A 7,430-nucleotide genomic window follows, 5' to 3' on the forward strand; every position below is an offset into this window, starting at 1 on the left:
TTAGTTTCATAGTAGGGCTGTGTACATTGGGTATTTTTTCTTCCATTCTTGGAATACTTTACTAAGAAGAATAGGTTCCAGCTCCATCCATGTAAACATGAAAGAGGTAAAGTCTCCATCTTTCTTTAAGGCTGCATAGTATTCCATGGTATACATATACCACAATTTATTAATTCATTCGTGGATCGATGGGCACTTGGGCTTTTTCCATGACTTAGCTATTATGAATTGGGCTGCAATAAACATTCTGGTACAAATATCTTTGTTATGTTGTGATTTTTGGCCTTCTGGGTATATGCCCAGCAGAGGAATTACAGGATTGAATGGCAGATCTATTTTTAGATCTCTGAGTGTTCTCCATATATCTTTCCAAAAGGAATGTATTAATTTGCATTCCCACCAGCAGTGCAGAAGTGTTCCCTTTTCTCCGCATCCACGCCAACATCTCTGGTCTTGAGATTTTGTGATATAGGCTAGTCTCATTGGAGTTAGATGATATCTCAAAGTAGTTTTGATTTGCATTTCTCTGATGATTAAAGATGATGAGCATTTTTTCATATGTCTGAAGGCCTTGCGCCTGTCTTCTTCAGAGAAGTTTCTCTTCAAATCCCTTGCCCAGCCTGCGATGGGATCCCTTGTTTTTTTCTTGCTGATGCGTTTGAGTTCTCTGTGGATTCTGGTTATTAAGCCTTTGTCAGAGATATACCCTGCAAATATCTTCTCCCATTCTGAGGGCTGTCTGCTTGCTCTGCTTACTGTGTTCTTAGCTGTGCAGAAGCTTTTTAGTTTGATCAAGTCCCAGTAGTGTATTTTTGAAGCTGCTTCAATTGCCCGGGGGGTTCTCCTCATGAAATACTCACCCAGACCAATTTCTTCAAGGGTTTTCCCTGCATTCTCCTCTAGTATTTTTATAGTTTCATGTCTTAAGTTTAAATCTTTAATCCAATGAGAGTCTATCTTAGTTAATGGTGAAAGGTGTGGGTCCAATTTCAGTCTTCTGCAGGTTGCCAGCCAGTTCACCCAGCACCATTTGTTAAATAGGGAATCTTTTCCCCACTGAATGTTTTTAATTGGCTTGTCAAAAATCAAATAGCGGTAAGTAGCTGGATTCATCTCTTGGTTCTCTATTCTGTTCCAGATATCTACTTCTCTGTTTTTGTGCCAATACCATGCTGTTTTGATCACTATCGATTTGTAGTAAAGTCTGAGGTCTGGTAGTGTGATTCCTCCTGTTTCGTTTTTATTTCTGAGTAATGTCTTGGCTATTCGAGGTTTTTTCTGATTCCATATAAAACGAAGTAATGTTTTTTCAAGATCTTTAAAATATGACAGTGGAGCTTTAATAGGGAGTGCGTTGAAATTATATATTGCTTTGGGTAGTATGGACATTTTGATAATGTTGATTCTTCCTAGCCATGAGCATGGTATGTTTTTCCATTTGTTAACATTTTCAGCTATTTCTTTTCTTAGAGTTTCATAGTTCTCTTTATAGAGATCTTTCACGTCTTTTGTTAGGTAAATTCCCAAATATTTCATCTTCTTTGGCACTACTGTGAATGGGATAGAGTCCTTAACTGCTTTTTCAATTTGACTGTTGTTGGTGTATATAAAGGCTACCGATTTATGAATGTTGATTTTGTAACCTGAGACGCTGCTGTATTCCTTGATCACTTCTAGGAGTTTTGTAGTAGAGTCCCTAGTGTTTTCCAGATACACAATCATATCATCTGCGAAGAGCGAGAGTTTGATCTCTTCTGACCATATACGGATACCCTTGATCGCCTTTTCTTCCCTAATTGCGGTGGCTAAAACTTCCATTACAATGTTGAAAAGCAATGGAGACAATGGGCAGCCTTGTCTGGTTCCTGATCTGAGTGGAAATGATTCCAATTTAACTCCATTCAATATGATATTGGCTGTGGGTTTGCTGTAGATAGCCTCTATCAGTTTAAGAAAAGTCCCTTCTAGACCAATTTTCTTGAGTGTTCTGATCATGAAGGGATGCTGGATATTATCAAAAGCTTTTTCTGCATCAATTGAGAGAATCATATGGTCTTTGTTTTTTAATTTGTTTATGTGCTGAATTACATTTATAGATTTACGTATATTGAACCAGCCTTGAGACCCTGGGATAAAACCAACTTGGTCATGATGTATAATTTGTTTGATGTGTTGCTGGATTCTGTTTGTTAGGATCTTGTTGAATATTTTTGCATCTATATTCATTAGTGATATTGGTCTATAATTTTCTTTTCTTGTTGGGTCTTTTCCTGGTTTGGGGATCAGGGTGATGTTTGCTTCATAGAACGTGTTGGGTAGTCGTCCTTCTTTTTCTACATTTTGGAACAGGTTGAGTAATATAGGTACTAATTCCTCTTTAAAGGTTTGGTAGAATTCTGACGTGAAACCATCTGGTCCCGGGCTTTTCTTTTTAGGGAGGTTTTGTATAGTTGATGCTATTTCTGAACTTGATATGGGTCTGTTCAACATTTCCACTTGGTTCTGGTTAAGTCTTGGAAGGTGGCGTGCTTCCAAGTATAGGTCTATTTCCTTCAGATTTTCATATTTCTGAGAATAAAGTTTCTTGTAATATTCATTAAGGATTTTTTGGATTTCTGACGAGTCTGTGGTTATTTCGTCTTTGTTGTTTCTGATTGATGATATTAGAGATTTTACTCTTTTTTTCCTGATTAGGTTGGCCAGAGGTTTATCTATTTTATTGACCTTTTCAAAAAACCAGCTTTTTGATTTATTGATCTGTTGTATTATTCTTTTGTTTTCAATTTCATTTAATTCTGCTCTAATTTTGGTTATTTCTTTTCTTCTACTGGGTTTGGGGTTGGAATGTTCTTCCTTTTCCAGTTGCGTGAGATGTCCCATTAAGTTGTTAACTTCCTCTCTTTCCGTTCTCTTGAGGAAGGCTTGCAGTGCTTTAAATTTCCCTCTTAGAACTGCCTTTGCAGTGTCCCAGAGGTTCTGATAGTTTGTGTCTTCATTGTCATTTTGTTCCAAAAAATTGGTGATTTCTTTCTTAATCTCATCTCTGACCCAGCTATCATTCAGCATAAGGTTATTTAACTTCCATGTTTTTGTATGGGTATGCAGATTCCTGTTGTTACTCAATTCAAGTTTTATTCCATGATGGTCCGAGAAGATGCATGGAATAATTTCTATTCCTTTAAATTTACTGAGGTTAGACTTGTGACCTAAAATGTGATCAATTTTGGAGTAAGTTCCGTGGGCTGATGAGAAGTATGTGTATTCAGTTTTGTTGGGATGAAATGTTCTGTAGATGTCTGCTAAATCTAAATATTGGATGGTTAGGTTTAAATCTAAGGTTTCTTTGCTCAGCTTCTTTCTGGAGGATCGATCCAACACTGCCAAGGAGTGTTGAAATCTCCAACGATTATGGAGCTGGAGGAAATCAAGTTACTCATGTCTGTTAGAGTTTCTCTTATAAATTGAGGTGCATTCTGGTTGGGTGCATAGATATTAATAATTGAGATGTCGTCATATTGAGTATTACCCTTAACAAATATGAAGTGACCATTCTTGTCCTTCCTTACTTTTGATGGTTTAAAGCCTACTGTATCTGCAAATAAATTTGCAACACCTGCTTTTTTCTGATTACCATTTGCCTGAAATATGGATGACCATCCTTTCACCCTGAGTCTGTATTTGTCTTTTAAGGTGAGATGTGACTCTTGTATGCAACAAATATCTGGCTTGAGTTTTTGTATCCAGTCAGCTAACCTATGCCTCTTTAGAGGACAGTTTAAGCCATTCACATTGATGGAGAGTATTGATAAGTCTGGTGGAATTTTGGGTATCGAGTTTCTCAAAGGTCCAGTGGACATTTTTAATCCTTTTGCCAGTGTGGAAGTTGGAGTTTGATCCGATGTTTCTGAGTGAGTTTACTTTTGTGGTATAGGATTGGGTTGGTCATTGTGGAAGATAGGTCTGAGAACATCCTGAAGAGCATGTTTACTTATTGCAAATTTTTTCAACATATGAATGTCATTGAAGTATTTAATTTCTCCATCATAGATGAAACTCAGTTTAGCTGGATACAAGATCCTGGGTTGAAAGTTTTTTTGCTTTAGGAGATTAAAAGTTGATGACCAGCCTCTTCTTGCTTGAAAAGTTTCAGCAGAGAGATCTGCAGTTATTTTAATATTCTTACCTTTGTACGTTATAGTTTTCTTTCGCCGGGCTGCTTTGAGAATCTTCTCTTTCATGTTAACTTTAGTGAAGCTAATTATGATATGTCTGGGAGATGGCTTATTGGGGTTGAATCGTGCTGGGGTTCTGAAGCTGTCTGGTATCTGAATTTCAGATTCTCTAGGCATGTCTGGAAAATTTTCTTTCATAATTTCATGTAGAAGGGCCTCTGTGCCCTTGGCAGCCACTTCATCGTTCTCCAAAATTCCTATAACCCTTATGTTGTGTTTTTTCGAATTATCTGAGAGTTCTCTGAGTGAGTGATCCGTTTTTGCTCTCCATTTCTCTTCCTCTTTGAGAGATTGGGAGCGTTCGAAGACTTTATCTTCAATGTCAGAAATCCTTTCTTCTGCTTGCTCCATTCTGTTACTGAGGGATTCTACTGTATTTTTCATATCTTTGAGGGCTGTAAGTTCTTGTTTCAGTGTGTCTAAGTCTTTGGTGGTTTTGTCTTTAAATTCGTTAAATTCTTGAGACAATTTTTGAATTTCTCCTCGAATTCCTAATTCCATTTTATTAATCTTGTCTGCAAACCAAATTCTGAATTCGACTTCTGACATCTCAGCCAGTTGTTTATGAATGGGATCTTCAATCACATCTGCCGTATCTTTTCTTGGGGGGGTTGATCTATTCTGGTTATTCATGTTACCAGAGTTTTTCCACTGATTCCGCCCCATGGTTTACTCCCTTTGGTTTTTCCCCTGGGGTTTTATCGAGGGCCCGTACAGTGTTGTGGCCTGAGAAACTGGGGCCCTGTCTGGTGTGGTGGAGCAAAGTGGTTCTGTCTTGTTTTCAGCTGGTTTCTGTTTGATCCTATTGCAACTTCTACTCTGGCTTGAAGTCTCAGCTGTGTGGAAAAATCAGCAATTAAGTCACCCCGCCTGCCCACCTCTGGCCCCTGTTGGAAAAGGAGAATCAAACCTTCCTACAATCGCACACCCAGGGCACCACCTGAAAAGTCCTCAGTCTATTAGCCCAGTTCAAAAGGTCCGAATCAACTGTCTCAATCGGCTCTTGTCTCAGGTGAAAGAGTTCAAGAGGTCTCTGGGAACTGGATCACAGGGGCCTGGTGACTCCTCTGACACAGCTCACCCCAGTGCAGCGTGGAGTCAGGAGGAGCCACCCAGCAAACAGAGCAGTCTGGGAAGGTTGACGTCTCCTTCCCCACTTTGCCCCTCCGTCGGACCCAGTCGCTGGTATCTCTGCAGATGGCTAACCCAGTTGCCTGCAGTGAACAGACACTCCAGATGTTTGCACCTGCCTGAATCGCAAGGAAGTCTTCCAGGACCCCGCAGACTGCCGCTATCTAGCAGGAGGAGATGGGGCCTGACATCTTTGAGTGTTTGATGCAGGTGATGGGAAGGAGGTGTTCACTCAGGCTTAGCCCCGTCCCTGATGGATGCTGCTAACAGAACAGAACAGAATAGACAACTTTGTGAGGTTCTGTCTCTGTTCCTGTTGTCGTCTACAGAAGTCGGGCTGTTTTGAGTTCAAACGTCTTTGCTGTTGGAGAATTGCATCTGAACACCTCTCTGGGTTGGCCCCGCCCTGGAAGCTTCCCGGGTTTGTGAGCCGTGTCGCTGGTGGCCTCCTCTGGTTGCCCAGCGAGACAGGGGGTGTGGCCTCAGAATATCCAGAAGTGAGCGTTCTGCCATTAAAGAAAAAACGGCTGTTGATCTACCTCCAGGGAACTGCTGCTCTGGTGTGGGCACTCAGGCGACCCTTTTCTCCTCTGTCCCGTGCCCCAGAGTCAGCACTGAGCGGCTGCAGTTTGTGCTGGGTCCACACCCCTTAAGAGATCCCCCAAGAATCAGAACTCTTGGGGGATGGGCCCCCAGACCCCGATTGGGAGTGGGGGGGGGAAGTTAGAGTTTCATTCAGTTTCACGCAATACTACGGTCCGGGGAGGGCTCCTGCACTGCACCACAGGGAAGTGCCGCCAAGGCTTGATTTCCCCTCAGCAGAGTGCCCTCTCCTCGCTCACGTGTCCCAGAGTCAGCGCTGACCTGACGCAGCTCAGGCACTGTGCACTCCCCTCGAGAACTCACCCAAGGAGCCGAACTCCTGGGGGATAGGCCCTCAGACCCCGAGTGAGAATAGGGGTTCTCAGCTCTCAGCGGGGAGGCCAGAGTCTGATTCAGTCTTGGGCCCCGTATGCCTGGGGAGGGTTGGTGCACTGCACCGCATGGAAGTGCTGCGAGGCGTGACTCCCCCTCAGCCCGGTGCCCTCTCCTCACTTGCGCGCCTCAGAGTCAATGCTGACCAGTCGCAACTCGGGGACTGTCCACTCCCCTTGAGAAATCACCCAAGGATCCGAAGTCCTGGGGGACAGGCCTCCAGACCTCAGTGGGCGGGAGGGGAGCACCGGGGATTCAGGGTTGCCGGCAAAGGATTCCCAAAGTTTTATTCAGCCCTATGTCCGGCAGGAGAACGCCACGGCACCCCAGTAGGGGAGGTAGGTCCAGTTTTTAGAAGGTCTCTCCCGGTGGAGTGTAGTGGGAGGGCCTTTAATTTCTGCCCACTTGTTCAATTGTGGGGCTCATGAGCCGGTCTCATGGGGGAGGGGGACTCCTGTCCGCTTGGTGGTGGATTTTGTACCTTTTGTTTGCGTCCTTGTGATCACAACTTGCCTCAGCGGTGTTGATGTGCGTTCTTCAGCCTTCTCGCTTGGTGAGGCTCAAGTCCACCAGGACACTTACTAAATTCCTGTCCCTTAACTCTCCTTCTGGACGGGAGCCTTTGTTGAAAGCTGGCTTCAGTCCGCCATCTTGTCTCTCTCTGAATGACTTTTTTGATGATAAGCTGTAACCTATTGGCTAGGATTTTGTTGAGAATTTTTCCACCTATATTCATGAGTGAGATTGGTCTGAAATTCTCCTTTTTGTTTGGGTCTTTTCCTGGTTTTGGTATCAGGGTGATGTTTGCTTCATAGAATGTGTTGGGGAAGATTCCCTGTTCCTCAATTTTTTGGAATAATTTCTGCAGTACAGGAAGAAGCTCTTCCTTGAAGTTTTCACAGAATTCTGGAGTGAAGCCATCTGGACCAGGGCTTTTTTTGGTTGGAAGATTTTATTGTTTCTTTGATCTCAGTGCTTGAAATTGGTCTGTTCAGGAGCTCTATTTCTTCCTGGCTGAGTCTAGGGAGAGGGTGTGATTCCAAATATTGATCCATTTGTTTCACATTGTCAAATTCCTGGGCATAGAGTTTC

This window comes from Nycticebus coucang, chromosome X (genome assembly GCF_027406575.1).
Source record: "Nycticebus coucang isolate mNycCou1 chromosome X, mNycCou1.pri, whole genome shotgun sequence".
Classification (NCBI taxonomy): Eukaryota; Metazoa; Chordata; class Mammalia; order Primates; family Lorisidae; genus Nycticebus; species Nycticebus coucang.